General features: G+C 48.4%; 6 non-coding genes across 6 annotated transcripts; all 6 read left to right on the top strand.

The window, feature by feature from the left end:
* The first annotated feature begins 912 nt into the window (after positions 1 to 912).
* Positions 913 to 1,031, top strand: LOC126178617 (U5 spliceosomal RNA). The gene has a single exon (XR_007536502.1). It is a non-coding gene; the product is annotated as a U5 spliceosomal RNA (small nuclear RNA).
* A 2,426-nt stretch (positions 1,032 to 3,457) lies between these two features.
* Positions 3,458 to 3,664, top strand: LOC126178535 (small nucleolar RNA U3). Its single transcript, XR_007536425.1, has one exon. It is a non-coding gene; the product is annotated as a small nucleolar RNA U3 (small nucleolar RNA).
* A 947-nt stretch (positions 3,665 to 4,611) lies between these two features.
* On the top strand, positions 4,612 to 4,730 carry LOC126178652 (U5 spliceosomal RNA). The gene has a single exon (XR_007536537.1). It is a non-coding gene; the product is annotated as a U5 spliceosomal RNA (small nuclear RNA).
* Positions 4,731 to 7,157: 2,427 nt separating this feature from the next.
* Positions 7,158 to 7,364, top strand: LOC126178533 (small nucleolar RNA U3). Its single transcript, XR_007536424.1, has one exon. It is a non-coding gene; the product is annotated as a small nucleolar RNA U3 (small nucleolar RNA).
* Positions 7,365 to 13,806: 6,442 nt separating this feature from the next.
* LOC126178651 (U5 spliceosomal RNA) lies at positions 13,807 to 13,925 on the top strand. The gene has a single exon (XR_007536536.1). It is a non-coding gene; the product is annotated as a U5 spliceosomal RNA (small nuclear RNA).
* A 2,432-nt stretch (positions 13,926 to 16,357) lies between these two features.
* Positions 16,358 to 16,564, top strand: LOC126178532 (small nucleolar RNA U3). Its single transcript, XR_007536423.1, has one exon. It is a non-coding gene; the product is annotated as a small nucleolar RNA U3 (small nucleolar RNA).
* The last annotated feature ends 864 nt before the right edge of the window (positions 16,565 to 17,428 follow it).

The following is a 17,428-nucleotide window of genomic DNA, read 5'->3' as shown; positions in this document are numbered from 1 at the left end:
TACATTGCTCGCAGACTTGATCCCCCCCACCCTCTGGTTTCCTCCTTCCTCTCCACCCCCCGCCCATTGCCGCGCCTTTATCGCTGTATCCCTCCCTCTCTCCACCTCCACACCCTCCATCTCCTTCATCAGGGCAACTTCCAACGCCTCCCCCTCCCGGATGACGAACTTCGCCGTGACATCTACCCTTCCTTCCAACTATAACCTGGCCTTGTTCCCCCCCCCCCCCCCCTCCCCAGGGCACCATTTCCTCTTTCTTTCTTCTCCCAGAGCGGATTTCCCTCCGTCCCCCCTCCCCTGAGACCCTGCACCCCATACCTGCCTCGCTCCTTCCCCCCCCCCTACCTGGCCCTCTCCCGTCCGCCCCCTGCTCACCTCCCCCCTCTCTTCCACTCCCTCCCTTCTTCAGGTCTCCCTCATCTCCTAGCGCCTGGCAGATCCTCTGTATTGCTCATCGTCAGTGTGCCACGTCAGTGTTGTGTTTAGTGCTGTTTCTTGTGTGCGTCAAGAGATGTGATTTTAATTGTGTCCTGCCTTGAGGTTCGCCGTCAGTGTTACGTTGTGTGCTATGCCATCCGTCGCTACTTTTAGCTCCAGTGATACTGTGCCTTGTGTTCTTTTAACCGTCGCCGTGTGTGGCCTTTTATATGTGCTACTTTTAAACAGTTTTTTTTTTTATTATCTCCATTTTACAGTCACCCCGTTTTGTTTTGTTTTGTCTTCCATGCTGTTCCCCCCTTTTTTTATATATATATGTTCACCTTAGTCTCTCCTTTGCTGTTTTTAATGTCTTCTATTGTTTTGTACTGTCTTTCGGCTGAAGAGCAGCGCCTATGCTGCTGCCAGCCCGCCCCGATGGGGAATTGAAACACATTAAAGAAAAAAAAAACAAAAAAAAAAAAACTTTGATCGGCACTCTGGTTTCCCTTCAAAACGAATAAATCTTTCGCCTTTTACTAAAGATTTCCGTGGAGGGGAACATTAAATGAGTCTATAAGGTATTTTTCGTAGTGCTCGGCTATTGCTGAGCCATAATCACAAGTAAAACGTAATGTAATTAGCAAGAGGTAGGTTGTGTTGTGAGAATGAAGGGCGTGGAGTAGCGGATCACGTTGGATCAGGTAGATGCTTTTTTAATTTGAAAATGCAATTGGCCGTTTCGTAGTATAATGAAACAAGTACATTTGCCCTGAAATGGCTTGCAGTGTGTTAGGCGATTGTGTAAAGAGAGAGAGAGAGAGCGCTATTTATTGTCCTGGAAACTCTTGGTGAACCCTTTCCGCATCTCAGTTCTAGATGATTTGAGGGTGTTTACTTGCACTGCAGTTGCACAACAGCATATAAGCCGATATTTGGAAGTGAATGATGAATTGAGAGGCTTTGTAATAAATACTAGTATGTGATTAGTAGATTGTGTTTTTAATCCCAAAATTATTTTTACCGCACAAGTTTGTGATTTGTAGGTATGATGTGAGTGAGATTTGGGCTGTAGATGGTGGTTAGTTGGGCAGGATGAGCATTTCAATTGTTTTCAATAGAGTGGATATTAGTGGCACTGGCTTGTTGCCATAATGTGGCATTGGTTCTTTGTTCATAACAGTGTACTCAGTTTTGTAGAAGATTTAGGTGAGAAAGAGACAGTTGTTGAATATGACATAGATAGCTAGAGATGAATTGAGTAGCAATTTCCTGGTAGTTGTAGTTTGGGTATGATGTGTCTCAGTGAGAGATAAATCTTGAAATGGAAGGGTTGTTCCTAGCTACAGTCTTGGAAACTATGTATCTGCTGTTGACTCCAATGTTTTCAAGATTACTTGTGTACAAAATTGGCCAGACTTTGCAGTTTCTTCTTCAGTAAATCAGTGGAAGGTGGTGCAGATAATGGTATAAATGTTCAGTGCCTCCTGTGAGTTGTTGATGCTGCTTGTCTTTTAAGTAAAATTGATAGGGGCTCTTGATTGACCCAGCCATAGACAGAGCTGGTGCATACTTGGCTTGAGAAGACTTTGGCCAGTAAATGATGAAATACCAACACATTGCTCACAACAAAGCTCCTTTCCCTGCATTCTAGTTTCCCTCGGGTATAGAGTGACATGATATTGGCAGATAATCACTTTGATCAGGCTGTTTGTTTTTTTTTAATGCTCTTTTACCAGAATCCATTCATAGTGATAACTGTGTTCTCTGGTGGAACACGATGAGAACATTGTGTGAAGTGCACAGAAGTAGCTATTTGAGTGTGTGTGAAAATGTGAGGTAACCACTGTTACTCCTAAATTTCTGTGGAATTAAGTTTTGTGTGTGTGTCTGAAAATCCAAGTGGTTCAAGTTGGTAGTTTATTTGTTGCAAGCGAAAAAAGCTTTTTAGTAAACTGAGGCACTAGCATTAGTTTCCTGTTCACTGTGACAAGGAAGCTAGTATAAAAAGTAGTTTGTGGTTTTGTTTGCAAAGAAGTGCTCATGGGATGTAAGCACTGCTTGAGATTATTCTGAGATGATTTTTTGAGGGGGGGGGGGAGATTGCTAAACATCTAGCATTTTAGTAAGGAGCTTGTCGGAGTAGTCGTAAAATTGTTATTTTATGAGAAATTTCTTTATTCATAGCACATGGCCATCATAGTTGAAGCATAAAGATTGGCATGGTATGCGTAGGTCTGTAAAATGTCCTGACAGTGATGTTCACAGAGACTTGTTGTATACTTTGATTCTTCATCTGTTTAACAGTAGACATAAGAAATGTATTAGTGGAGCAAGTAGCTGTGAAATTACTGGCGTATGATTGATAGTATGGACGTGGCGCTGAGTGTAAGTGTTTGTTTAGCTGTGGGTGTTTTCATAATTGCCATGTGAGGAAAAGCAATACTCGTGATAGGCGAAAAGAGATACAGAGAGAAACACATTTATTGCGAGTATTATATATCAGCAGCTCTTGGGCGGGTATCAAGCTAGACGCAAAGTGAAACGAAAGAGGAAGTATGCATGAAAGTGGCGATATATCGACAAGAGTTTGCACTGTTAGGGTGAGGTGAATAAACTAGTGCGGTGCGAAAATTTTCGAAGAGAGAGGCGGCTTTAAAGAAAGCACAAGGGTCGTATGAACGCCGTCTTGTGTGTTTGTCTTTCAGTGGCTATTTGGCATGTCTGCTTGCGCCATAGGATGCTACTGTATGTGCCCCAGGCCCCCATCTAGCGGCCGGAGGTGCAAGCGGTGTTTACATACAGTCTCGCGTGAGGCAATGGTCTCTCATTTCGGAAGACAAGAAGCACTGGTAGCGCACAAAATAGCTGAGTGAGATCATGGCGGCCAAGTAAGAGTAGAAGTAGGTTCTTTGCAGAATGTCCGAGCTTAAGAAATTCTTCGATAAGTAAATCGCGAAATGTGAAGAGTGTGTCGTATTCTCGTAGGGCGTGTTGACGGTCTCGTGGCATAAGTAGCGAGCGGTGATAGCTTGCTAGCAAGATCATACTTCACAGGATCATTTCTGTAGTATGTCTTCAACTCTCTCTAGTTCAAAGCTGGAGTAGACGTAACCACGATGATGAGTGGTAGCACTGTCCCTGAGCGTGAGGCTTGCGATCGAGATTCATCGCATCTTGGTTGTAATCGATGATCGTTCACCACATTCTGAGGGATGTGGGAAGGGAATAGCGCTTTCCGAGTGGTGGTTTTATTATATAGAATAGAAGCAAGCATAAGTCATACTTTTGGTATCGGGACCCGCGTCGTTGCAGCAATGTCGCTACAGGTTGTGGAAGGACTTTGATTGCGACATGTCATGAAAGCCTTGTGGGAGTTTCTCGAGTGGCACGGGGACGAGCCATTTGATTTGGCCTGCTCCAAGTGCTAGGCTTGGATGACAACGACGTACTTTTGAGTTACAAGAATGAGTGAGCAACACAAGAAGAGTGCAATTGATGACCATAAACGGCTGACACACAACACAGTCTTGATAATCAGCACTAATGCATGATGTACGGAACATTTAGGAGGAGCGCGTTTGGCTAGCAAACATGAATTGAGTGATTTGCAAGGCACTGTTATCTGCAAGAAGGAATGCATGGAATTCGCAAATGAATAAGACTGGTTCAAATACTATCGACAGAAATTTTATTTCTGTTGTCAACTAGTATTAATTAGTTGTGTGGGAGCAGGGGGATATTTCCCTTGCACCATACATCTACATACAGGTTGCGTCTGATGTGGCCTAGTTTTGCGTTCAAAGAACTATCTAGTTGCCTGTTTTTTCAGTGAACGAGTGTGGTGGGGAGGAGAGAGATTAGTGTTAGATGCAGAGCAGTGCGGGCAGTTAGTTGTGTGTCTGACGGTGGGTCGCCGAGAGGAATTAGGCGTGCTGCCATCTGTCGGCAGGTGAGGTAATGAAGCAGCTTGAATGGTGACAGAAATGATGAAAATAGTTATCTAAAGAGTAATATCGACGACATTTGGCAGACACGTATTTCAGCTCTGACAGTTAGTTTGGGGTGTGTGCTTGCATGGCACTGGAAGTCTGTTGACGGTAGAGAAGTAGACAAGACGGAAAGAATTTTCCGTGTTCTCGCGGAGAAGCAATAGAGAAGCAGCCATAAGTATTGAAGTGAGGGCTTTGATCGGCACTCTGGTTTCCCTTCAAAACGAATAAATCTTTCGCCTTTTACTAAAGATTTCCGTGGAGAGGAACATTAAATGAGTCTATAAGGTATTTTTCGTAGTGCTCGGCTATTGCTGAGCCATAATCACAAGTAAAACGTAATGTAATTAGCAAGAGGTAGGTTGTGTTGTGAGAATGAAGGGCGTGGAGTAGCGGATCACGTTGGATCAGGTAGATGCTTTTTTAATTTGAAAATGCAATTGGCCGTTTCGTAGTATAATGAAACAAGTACATTTGCCCTGAAATGGCTTGCAGTGTGTTAGGCGATTGTGTAAAGAGAGAGAGAGAGAGCGCTATTTATTGTCCTGGAAACTCTTGGTGAACCCTTTCCGCATCTCAGTTCTAGATGATTTGAGGGTGTTTACTTGCACTGCAGTTGCACAACAGCATATAAGCCGATATTTGGAAGTGAATGATGAATTGAGAGGCTTTGTAATAAATACTAGTATGTGATTAGTAGATTGTGTTTTGAAACCCAACATTATTTTTACCGCACAAGTTTGTGATTTGTAGGTATGATGTGAGTGAGATTTGGGCTGTAGATGGTGGTTAGTTGGGCAGGATGAGCATTTCAATTGTTTTCAATAGAGTGGATATTAGTGGCACTGGCTTGTTGCCATAATGTGGCATTGGTTCTTTGTTCATAACAGTGTACTCAGTTTTGTAGAAGATTTAGGTGAGAAAGAGACAGTTGTTGAATATGACATAGATAGCTAGAGATGAATTGAGTAGCAATTTCCTGGTAGTTGTAGTTTGGGTATGATGTGTCTCAGTGAGAGATAAATCTTGAAATGGAAGGGTTGTTCCTAGCTACAGTCTTGGAAACTATGTATCTGCTGTTGACTCCAATGTTTTCAAGATTACTTGTGTACAAAATTGGCCAGACTTTGCAGTTTCTTCTTCAGTAAATCAGTGGAAGGTGGTGCAGATAATGGTATAAATGTTCAGTGCCTCCTGTGAGTTGTTGATGCTGCTTGTCTTTTAAGTAAAATTGATAGGGGCTCTTGATTGACCCAGCCATAGACAGAGCTGGTGCATACTTGGCTTGAGAAGACTTTGGCCAGTAAATGATGAAATACCAACACATTGCTCACAACAAAGCTCCTTTCCCTGCATTCTAGTTTCCCTCGGGTATAGAGTGACATGATATTGGCAGATAATCACTTTGATCAGGCTGTTTGTTTTTTTTTAATGCTCTTTTACCAGAATCCATTCATAGTGATAACTGTGTTCTCTGGTGGAACACGATGAGAACATTGTGTGAAGTGCACAGAAGTAGCTATTTGAGTGTGTGTGAAAATGTGAGGTAACCACTGTTACTCCTAAATTTCTGTGGAATTAAGTTTTCTGTGTGTGTCTGAAAATCCAAGTGGTTCAAGTTGGTAGTTTATTTGTTGCAAGCGAAAAAAGCTTTTTAGTAAACTGAGGCACTAGCATTAGTTTCCTGTTCACTGTGACAAGGAAGCTAGTATAAAAAGTAGTTTGTGGTTTTGTTTGCAAAGAAGTGCTCATGGGATGTAAGCACTGCTTGAGATTATTCTGAGATGATTTTTTGAGGGGGGGGGGGGAGATTGCTAAACATCTAGCATTTTAGTAAGGAGCTTGTCGGAGTAGTCGTAAAATTGTTATTTTATGAGAAATTTCTTTATTCATAGCACATGGCCATCATAGTTGAAGCATAAAGATTGGCATGGTATGCGTAGGTCTGTAAAATGTCCTGACAGTGATGTTCACAGAGACTTGTTGTATACTTTGATTCTTCATCTGTTTAACAGTAGACATAAGAAATGTATTAGTGGAGCAAGTAGCTGTGAAATTACTGGCGTATGATTGATAGTATGGACGTGGCGCTGAGTGTAAGTGTTTGTTTAGCTGTGGGTGTTTTCATAATTGCCATGTGAGGAAAAGCAATACTCGTGATAGGCGAAAAGAGATACAGAGAGAAACACATTTATTGCGAGTATTATATATCAGCAGCTCTTGGGCGGGTATCAAGCTAGACGCAAAGTGAAACGAAAGAGGAAGTATGCATGAAAGTGGCGATATATCGACAAGAGTTTGCACTGTTAGGGTGAGGTGAATAAACTAGTGCGGTGCGAAAATTTTCGAAGAGAGAGGCGGCTTTAAAGAAAGCACAAGGGTCGTCTGAACGCCGTCTTGTGTGTTTGTCTTTCAGTGGCTATTTGGCATGTCTGCTTGCGCCATAGGATGCTACTGTATGTGCCCCAGGCCCCCATCTAGCGGCCGGAGGTGCAAGCGGTGTTTACATACAGTCTCGCGTGAGGCAATGGTCTCTCATTTCGGAAGACAAGAAGCACTGGTAGCGCACAAAATAGCTGAGTGAGATCATGGCGGCCAAGTAAGAGTAGAAGTAGGTTCTTTGCAGAATGTCCGAGCTTAAGAAATTCTTCGATAAGTAAATCGCGAAATGTGAAGAGTGTGTCGTATTCTCGTAGGGCGTGTTGACGGTCTCGTGGCATAAGTAGCGAGCGGTGATAGCTTGCTAGCAAGATCATACTTCACAGGATCATTTCTGTAGTATGTCTTCAACTCTCTCTAGTTCAAAGCTGGAGTAGACGTAACCACGATGATGAGTGGTAGCACTGTCCCTGAGCGTGAGGCTTGCGATCGAGATTCATCGCATCTTGGTTGTAATCGATGATCGTTCACCACATTCTGAGGGATGTGGGAAGGGAATAGCGCTTTCCGAGTGGTGGTTTTATTATATAGAATAGAAGCAAGCATAAGTCATACTTTTGGTATCGGGACCCGCGTCGTTGCAGCAATGTCGCTACAGGTTGTGGAAGGACTTTGATTGCGACATGTCATGAAAGCCTTGTGGGAGTTTCTCGAGTGGCACGGGGACGAGCCATTTGATTTGGCCTGCTCCAAGTGCTAGGCTTGGATGACAACGACGTACTTTTGAGTTACAAGAATGAGTGAGCAACACAAGAAGAGTGCAATTGATGACCATAAACGGCTGACACACAACACAGTCTTGATAATCAGCACTAATGCATGATGTACGGAACATTTAGGAGGAGCGCGTTTGGCTAGCAAACATGAATTGAGTGATTTGCAAGGCACTGTTATCTGCAAGAAGGAATGCATGGAATTCGCAAATGAATAAGACTGGTTCAAATACTATCGACAGAAATTTTATTTCTGTTGTCAACTAGTATTAATTAGTTGTGTGGGAGCAGGGGGATATTTCCCTTGCACCATACATCTACATACAGGTTGCGTCTGATGTGGCCTAGTTTTGCGTTCAAAGAACTATCTAGTTGCCTGTTTTTTCAGTGAACGAGTGTGGTGGGGAGGAGAGAGATTAGTGTTAGATGCAGAGCAGTGCGGGCAGTTAGTTGTGTGTCTGACGGTGGGTCGCCGAGAGGAATTAGGCGTGCTGCCATCTGTCGGCAGGTGAGGTAATGAAGCAGCTTGAATGGTGACAGAAATGATGAAAATAGTTATCTAAAGAGTAATATCGACGACATTTGGCAGACACGTATTTCAGCGCTGACAGTTAGTTTGGGGTGTGTGCTTGCATGGCACTGGAAGTCTGTTGACGGTAGAGAAGTAGACAAGACGGAAAGAATTTTCCGTGTTCTCGCGGAGAAGCAATAGAGAAGCAGCCATAAGTATTGAAGTGAGGGCTTTGATCGGCATCTCCGGCGGTACACCGAAAGGTTACCGCCCTTCGATAGTGCACCTTCGCGCTAATCGAAGTGTTAGGGGTTTCAGGTGCCAGCCAGCCAGCCAGCCAGCCAGCCAGCCAGCCAGCCAGCCAGCAGCAGCAGTTCGCGGTACCGGCCTGCAGCAGTGGTCAGCCAGCCAGCCAGCCAGCCAGCCAGCCAGCCTGCCAGCCCTCCGGTGGCAGCCGCAGTCCAACCAGCAGCAGTCCAGCCAGCCAGCAGCAGCAGCGGCAGCAGCAGCAGCAGCAGCAGCCGCCGCCGCCCCGGCCCCGTCCGCGGCAGCAGCGTCCCTGCCTCTCGCCGTCGCCGTCGCCGTCGACGTCCGTCCGCCGTCCGTCCGTCCGCCGTCCGCCGTCCGTCCGTCGTCCGTCCGTCCGTCGTCCGTCCGTCGTCCGTCGTCCGTCCGCCGTCCGTCGTCTCCCAGTGTGTGTCCTGTCCTTTTAGTGTTGTGTTTTTTCTTTCTTCTTCTTGCCATCATGTCCGCCCCCACCACCACCGTCACTACTACCACCACCGCCATCGTGTATACGTCCCCATCCGCCGCCTCCACCACAATCACTTGGTGTGCCCAGTCCCACCCCCCTCCTTCCATCCCTCCCCTCCTCTCTATCCCTTCGCCCTCGCTCTTTGTCGCCCCCTCTCCCGCTTCCTCCTCTCGTTCTGATCCCTTCCCCCCACTCCCCCAGCCTGTCACTGCGGCTCCGGCTAGGGTGGTGGCCCGTCGGGCCACTGCCCACGCCCAGCTCTCCCCGTCGCCGTCGCCATCGCCATCGCCACCGCCGTCATCATCATCGTCGCCATCGCCATCACTGCCACATTCGCCTGCACCGTCACAGTCACTTCCTCCGGCGCCGACTGCTGCGTCCGTGCCGGGACCTGTCCCTTCCCACCACCTCCCCATCGTTCCTGTCCCTCCTGTCACCACCCGCCCATCTGCCGCTGTCAAACGCCCTAGTGGCGCCTCCACTTCCTCTACTCCTAAAAAGGCTCCACCCCGCCCCCCATCCCCACCCCAAAATGCCATGGACGTCTCCCCACCAGGCCCCGCTCCCTCCTCCTCCTCCTCCTCCTCCCCCCCCGGTCTCTACAAATATCTCCTGTCCCGTCCCGATCCTTCTTTCCTCGAGGCCCGGAATCTCTCCCTCCTCCTCCGCCAACATTTCCCAGGCGCCCCCATCTCTCTCCTTACTCCCAGACGGGATTCTGTTCTTATCTCCTCCCCCAGCCCGACCCTCCATACTGACATCCTCTCCCGCCTCCCCATCACCCGTTTTGGTCCTCACGCCTCCCTCACCCCTGCTCCCTCCCCATCTCCTACCCGCCAACCCCAACCCCCGCGTCGCCCGCCGACCCTCACCGCCGTGATCACTCGGCTTAGCCCGTCGATCACGGAGGAGGAGGTGCTGGCGGAGCTGAAGGCCCATCCCACCCTGGAGGTGCGGGCAGTCCGCCGCATCTTCAACGCGACCGGCCCCACCCGCCTTATGCGGGTTTTCTCAGAGGACGCCCCCTCCATTGACCGTCTCCTGAAGGAGGGTGCCCTCCTCTTCAATCAGCGGTACAAAGTTGACCCCTCCCGTTCCCCCCCTCAATCCCTGCGCTGCCAGAGATGTCTGCGCTACAATGCACACACAACAGCCGAGTGCCGCGAGGCCCCCACATGCCCGCATTGTCGCCAAGCGCACTTCCTCCGGCAGTGCCCCAACCTCCAATCTCCTCCCTCCTGTAATACCTGCAGCCTCCCCCACCCTACCTACTCCCAAAAGTGTAAAGCCCGGCCCCCTCCCACCACCCCTGAACTCACCGTCCCTGTCCGTCCCCTGGACGCCCCCACCCCTCCTGGCAATTCCCTTCGTCCCCCCCCCACTGCTGAGGACATCATCAGGTTCCTCACCATTGTCCTCCAAAACGTCCATCCCTTTCAGCGCCCCCACACCCTCCAACAGATCTCCCTCGCTGCCCGTTCCATATTCCACCTTAAAATGTACGCCACCTATTCCAATAACCAGGCCCATTTCACCTTCTCCCGCCTTGACACCCTCGTCTAAATCCTTATCATGGCGCGACAGCATCGTATCCTTTTCAGCAATATCCGCTCCCTTCCCGCCAACAAGAACCTCTTCCTGCACACCCTTGCTACCCACCGTGTGGATGCCTTCCTTCTCAATGAAACCTTCCTCCAACCCCACCACTCCATCCACACCTCCCCCTATCTCCTCCACCGCTCCGATAATCCCCTCCCAGTTGCGCGTGGCGGAGTTGCCATTGGCCACCACCGCCAGATCCCTGTTCGGCTCCAACCTCTCCTTCCCGACCCCACCGAACACCTGATCCTTAGTCTCTTCTTCCCCGGCCTTACCGTTACCTGTGCCACCATCTATGTCCGCCCCAACGCCCCTCTTCCTTTCGACTTCCTCTCCCACATCGACCGTACCTTCTCCTCCTATGTGATCGCCGCCGACCTCAACATCCATAGTCGCTCCGCTGCCCAGCTACGGCGGTGGCATCGGTTCCTCTCCTCCCTTCAAGGCGACCTCATCCCCATCCCCCAGCACACCCGTCCCGAATCCAACTCCACTCCCGATGTTATTCTCTCCTCCCCCAACCTCCTTGGTCGCATTACGGTGGATGTCCTGGAGCCTATTGGTAGCGACCATCTCCCTGTCCTCCTCACCGTTTCAGACGGCCGTCACCCCCCGCCCCGACCCTCGTCATGACCCTCCCCCTAAGTACATCCATGACTATTCCCGTGCCGACTGGAATGCCTACCGGGATACCCTCTCCGCTCAGGTCGATAGCCACCCTCTCGCCTACCGCCGTCCCGATGATGTCACCCATGCCGCCTCCTTTCTCCAGCAGACCTTGTCTGAGGCCGTGGAGGCCCACGTCCCTACTGTTGCAATCCACCCTCACCGTCCTACCTTACCACCACAGGCCGTCCTCCTCCTCCGTGAATCCCGTCGTCTCTACCGTGCCTTCCTCCGCACGCGTGACCCGGACACCCTACGACGCCACCCGGCAACTACAGCGACACATTCGAAATTTGCTCGCGGCTACGAAACGCCGGGACTGGCGACAGACATGCACCCGTTTAAATGCTACCCTCCCCGTAAACTCGTCCAAGTTCTGGACCGCCTTCCGTCGCCTTACCGGAACCAAACCCTCCCCCTACTATCCTCTTCTCCACGATGATCACCCCTTCCCTGACGCCCTTAGTAAGGCCAATCACTTTGCCTCCTACCTGTCCGATGTGTTTTCCATCCCTGATGATCCCCAGTTCGATTACTCCCTCTTCCCAGATATCCGCGATCGAACTGACACCTCTGTCCCTCCCCTCGCTCCTGGTTTCCAGTACTTGGACAACATTCCACACACGGAACTTAACGCCCCCATCACTACACAGGATCTCATTACTACACTCCGCACCAAACGCAACACCGCTCCTGGTCACGATCGTGTCACCTACCGTCACCTTCGTGAAGCTCCTGTCTCTTTTCTCTCCACCCTGGCCAGGCTCTACAATGTAGTCCTGTCCACTGGTTACTACCCCGACCTGTGGAAAACCTCCCGTATCCTCATGTTCCTCAAACCTGGCAAACCGCCGTCCGCCGTTTCCTCCTACCGTCCCATCAGCCTTACCTCGGTCTTCAGCAAGGTCCTGGAATCTATCCTCACCCGCCGCATCCACCAGCATCTCCGCCAGCACCGCCTCCTCCCCGTTACCCAGTGTGGCTTTCGGCCGTCCTTCTCTTCCGACGATCTTCTCCTTCACCTCACTCATCTCCTTTCCGAACAGCTCAATTCCCGTCGCTCCGCAATCTTCCTCTCTCTTGACCTCGAACGCGCATATGACCGCGTATGGCATTCCGGTCTCCTCTTCAAGCTCCAAACCTTCGCCCTTCCCATTAACTACGTTCGTCTGATCGGTTCCTTTCTCTCCCGCCGTCCTTCCCATGTCACCATCCATAACACTGATTCCTACACCTTTTTCCCCTCCGCCGGTGTGCCCCAAGGCTCCGTCCTCTCCCCCCTTCTGTACTTGTTGTACACGGCGGACATGCCGCCGCCGTCACCCCCCGTCCACCTTCTCCAGTTTGCCGATGACACCGCCTTCCTTGCCCTTGCCCCCACCCTGCGACGCTCCCAACACCTTCTCCAATCCCATCTTGACCGGTTCACCGCTTGGTGCAACCAGTGGTTGCTCAAGGTCAATCCTTCCAAAACCCAGGCGATCATTGTAGGCAAAACCACTCCCTCCTTCCGCCTCCTTGATTTCTATCTCACCGTTTATGGCCGTCCCATCGCTCTCACCCCCACCCTTAAGTACCTTGGCGTCACCCTCGACCGTCGCCTCTCCTGGACTCCCCATCTCCAGACAATCCAAGCCAAGGCACGTTCCCGACTCCGTCTCCTCAAGCTCCTTTCCGGCCGAACGTGGGGTCTGGACCCCTCCACCATCCTCCACACCTATAAGTCCCTCATCCGCCCTATCCTCTGTTACGCCCATCCCGCCTGGATCTCCGCCCCCCCTTCCTTTTATAAATCCCTCCAAATCCTTGAACGCCATGCTCTCCGCCTTGCCTATCGCATCCGTCTCCCTTCCCCCACGCGGATCCTGTATGACCTTATCCCCTTCCCCCACCTCCTCCTCTTCCTCGAAAGGATACGAATCCTATACACCTCCCGTAAACTCGATCCTCCTCACCCGCTCGTCTCCCCGATCCTCTCCCACCCCCGCCCGCTGCCGCGCCTGTACTCCCATGTCCCGCCTGGTCTCCATCTCTCCACCCTCCATACCCTCTCCCAAGGTGGCTTCCGCCAGCTCCCCCTCCCTGATGATGTCCTCCTCCCCTGCATCTACCCCTCCTATCAACTTTGATCCTTCCCCCCCCCCCTCCTGTGTCCTTTCCTTTCGGCACCCTCCCTCCCCCCCTTTCCCTTCCCTTCTCTTTCCTTTCCCCCTCCCTCCTGCCCTCTCCTCCGGGCTTCCCCTCCCCCTTCCTCCCTCCCCCTCTCTCCTTTGCCCATGGCATCTCTGCTCTCCCCTCTCCCATCTCCCCTTCCTCCTCCTCCACCCCCCTCTTGGCAGGTCCCCGGACTCGTACACGCTCAGTGAACATTCGCGCGCCGGAGACCATCGCCACCAGTGTTTAGTGTGTGTGCATCGTTTTGTGTTTCGTGCAGTCCCGACTCAACTGTTCACGTGTGGCGTCGCCGTTCTCCGTGTTTTGTGCGCCATGTTTCCCAGTGTTAGTGTTTTTTCGTCCAACGTGAACGGCTTCTTGTCTCTTGTTTTTTTTGTATCTCCATGTTTTTGCCCGCCGTCTTTTTTGTATATCACCTCACTATCATGTTTATTGTTCAACTAAAGGCTGAAGAGCGGCGAACCATGCTGCTGCCAGCCCACCTGTATAGGTGTTTAAATTACAATAAAGAAAAAAAAAAAAAAAAAAAAGCTTTGATCGGCACTCTGGTTTCCCTTCAAAACGAATAAATCTTTCGCCTTTTACTAAAGATTTCCGTGGAGAGGAACATTAAATGAGTCTATAAGGTATTTTTCGTAGTGCTCGGCTATTGCTGAGCCATAATCACAAGTAAAACGTAATGTAATTAGCAAGAGGTAGGTTGTGTTGTGAGAATGAAGGGCGTGGAGTAGCGGATCACGTTGGATCAGGTAGATGCTTTTTTAATTTGAAAATGCAATTGGCCGTTTCGTAGTATAATGAAACAAGTACATTTGCCCTGAAATGGCTTGCAGTGTGTTAGGCGATTGTGTAAAGAGAGAGAGAGAGAGCGCTATTTATTGTCCTGGAAACTCTTGGTGAACCCTTTCCGCATCTCAGTTCTAGATGATTTGAGGGTGTTTACTTGCACTGCAGTTGCACAACAGCATATAAGCCGATATTTGGAAGTGAATGATGAATTGAGAGGCTTTGTAATAAATACTAGTATGTGATTAGTAGATTGTGTTTTGAAACCCAAAATTATTTTTACCGCACAAGTTTGTGATTTGTAGGTATGATGTGAGTGAGATTTGGGCTGTAGATGGTGGTTAGTTGGGCAGGATGAGCATTTCAATTGTTTTCAATAGAGTGGATATTAGTGGCACTGGCTTGTTGCCATAATGTGGCATTGGTTCTTTGTTCATAACAGTGTACTCAGTTTTGTAGAAGATTTAGGTGAGAAAGAGACAGTTGTTGAATATGACATAGATAGCTAGAGATGAATTGAGTAGCAATTTCCTGGTAGTTGTAGTTTGGGTATGATGTGTCTCAGTGAGAGATAAATCTTGAAATGGAAGGGTTGTTCCTAGCTACAGTCTTGGAAACTATGTATCTGCTGTTGACTCCAATGTTTTCAAGATTACTTGTGTACAAAATTGGCCAGACTTTGCAGTTTCTTCTTCAGTAAATCAGTGGAAGGTGGTGCAGATAATGGTATAAATGTTCAGTGCCTCCTGTGAGTTGTTGATGCTGCTTGTCTTTTAAGTAAAATTGATAGGGGCTCTTGATTGACCCAGCCATAGACAGAGCTGGTGCATACTTGGCTTGAGAAGACTTTGGCCAGTAAATGATGAAATACCAACACATTGCTCACAACAAAGCTCCTTTCCCTGCATTCTAGTTTCCCTCGGGTATAGAGTGACATGATATTGGCAGATAATCACTTTGATCAGGATGTTTTTTTTTTTTTTTTAATGCTCTTTTACCAGAATCCATTCATAGTGATAACTGTGTTCTCTGGTGGAACACGATGAGAACATTGTGTGAAGTGCACAGAAGTAGCTATTTGAGTGTGTGTGAAAATGTGAGGTAACCACTGTTACTCCTAAATTTCTGTGGAATTAAGTTTTCTGTGTGTGTCTGAAAATCCAAGTGGTTCAAGTTGGTAGTTTATTTGTTGCAAGCGAAAAAAGCTTTTTAGTAAACTGAGGCACTAGCATTAGTTTCCTGTTCACTGTGACAAGGAAGCTAGTATAAAAAGTAGTTTGTGGTTTTGTTTGCAAAGAAGTGCTCATGGGATGTAAGCACTGCTTGAGATTATTCTGAGATGATTTTTTGAGGGGGGGGGGGGGGAGATTGCTAAACATCTAGCATTTTAGTAAGGAGCTTGTCGGAGTAGTCGTAAAATTGTTATTTTATGAGAAATTTCTTTATTCATAGCACATGGCCATCATAGTTGAAGCATAAAGATTGGCATGGTATGCGTAGGTCTGTAAAATGTCCTGACAGTGATGTTCACAGAGACTTGTTGTATACTTTGATTCTTCATCTGTTTAACAGTAGACATAAGAAATGTATTAGTGGAGCAAGTAGCTGTGAAATTACTGGCGTATGATTGATAGTATGGACGTGGCGCTGAGTGTAAGTGTTTGTTTAGCTGTGGGTGTTTTCATAATTGCCATGTGAGGAAAAGCAATACTCGTGATAGGCGAAAAGAGATACAGAGAGAAACACATTTATTGCGAGTATTATATATCAGCAGCTCTTGGGCGGGTATCAAGCTAGACGCAAAGTGAAACGAAAGAGGAAGTATGCATGAAAGTGGCGATATATCGACAAGAGTTTGCACTGTTAGGGTGAGGTGAATAAACTAGTGCGGTGCGAAAATTTTCGAAGAGAGAGGCGGCTTTAAAGAAAGCACAAGAGTCGTATGAACGCCGTCTTGTGTGTTTGTCTCTCAGTGGCTATTTGGCATGTCTGCTTGCGCCATAGGATGCTACTGTATGTGCCCCAGGCCCCCATCTAGCGGCCGGAGGTGCAAGCGGTGTTTACATACAGTCTCGCGTGAGGCAATGGTCTCTCATTTCGGAAGACAAGAAGCACTGGTAGCGCACAAAATAGCTGAGTGAGATCATGGCGGCCAAGTAAGAGTAGAAGTAGGTTCTTTGCAGAATGTCCGAGCTTAAGAAATTCTTCGATAAGTAAATCGCGAAATGTGAAGAGTGTGTCGTATTCTCGTAGGGCGTGTTGACGGTCTCGTGGCATAAGTAGCGAGCGGTGATAGCTTGCTAGCAAGATCATACTTCACAGGATCATTTCTGTAGTATGTCTTCAACTCTCTCTAGTTCAAAGCTGGAGTAGACGTAACCACGATGATGAGTGGTAGCACTGTCCCTGAGCGTGAGGCTTGCGATCGAGATTCATCGCATCTTGGTTGTAATCGATGATCGTTCACCACATTCTGAGGGATGTGGGAAGGGAATAGCGCTTTCCGAGTGGTGGTTTTATTATATAGAATAGAAGCAAGCATAAGTCATACTTTTGGTATCGGGACCCGCGTCGTTGCAGCAATGTCGCTACAGGTTGTGGAAGGACTTTGATTGCGACATGTCATGAAAGCCTTGTGGGAGTTTCTCGAGTGGCACGGGGACGAGCCATTTGATTTGGCCTGCTCCAAGTGCTAGGCTTGGATGACAACGACGTACTTTTGAGTTACAAGAATGAGTGAGCAACACAAGAAGAGTGCAATTGATGACCATAAACGGCTGACACACAACACAGTCTTGATAATCAGCACTAATGCATGATGTACGGAACATTTAGGAGGAGCGCGTTTGGCTAGCAAACATGAATTGAGTGATTTGCAAGGCACTGTTATCTGCAAGAAGGAATGCATGGAATTCGCAAATGAATAAGACTGGTTCAAATACTATCGACAGAAATTTTATTTCTGTTGTCAACTAGTATTAATTAGTTGTGTGGGAGCAGGGGGATATTTCCCTTGCACCATACATCTACATACAGGTTGCGTCTGATGTGGCCTAGTTTTGCGTTCAAAGAACTATCTAGTTGCCTGTTTTTTCAGTGAACGAGTGTGGTGGGGAGGAGAGAGATTAGTGTTAGATGCAGAGCAGTGCGGGCAGTTAGTTGTGTGTCTGACGGTGGGTCGCCGAGAGGAATTAGGCGTGCTGCCATCTGTCGGCAGGTGAGGTAATGAAGCAGCTTGAATGGTGACAGAAATGATGAAAATAGTTATCTAAAGAGTAATATCGACGACATTTGGCAGACACGTATTTCAGCGCTGACAGTTAGTTTGGGGTGTGTGCTTGCATGGCACTGGAAGTCTGTTGACGGTAGAGAAGTA

The sequence above is a fragment of the Schistocerca cancellata genome, chromosome 3, assembly GCF_023864275.1.
Source record: "Schistocerca cancellata isolate TAMUIC-IGC-003103 chromosome 3, iqSchCanc2.1, whole genome shotgun sequence".
In the NCBI taxonomy this organism is placed as follows: Eukaryota; Metazoa; Arthropoda; class Insecta; order Orthoptera; family Acrididae; genus Schistocerca; species Schistocerca cancellata.
Note: the sequence above shows the minus strand (reverse complement) of the source record. Positions and strands in the feature narration are given on the sequence as shown.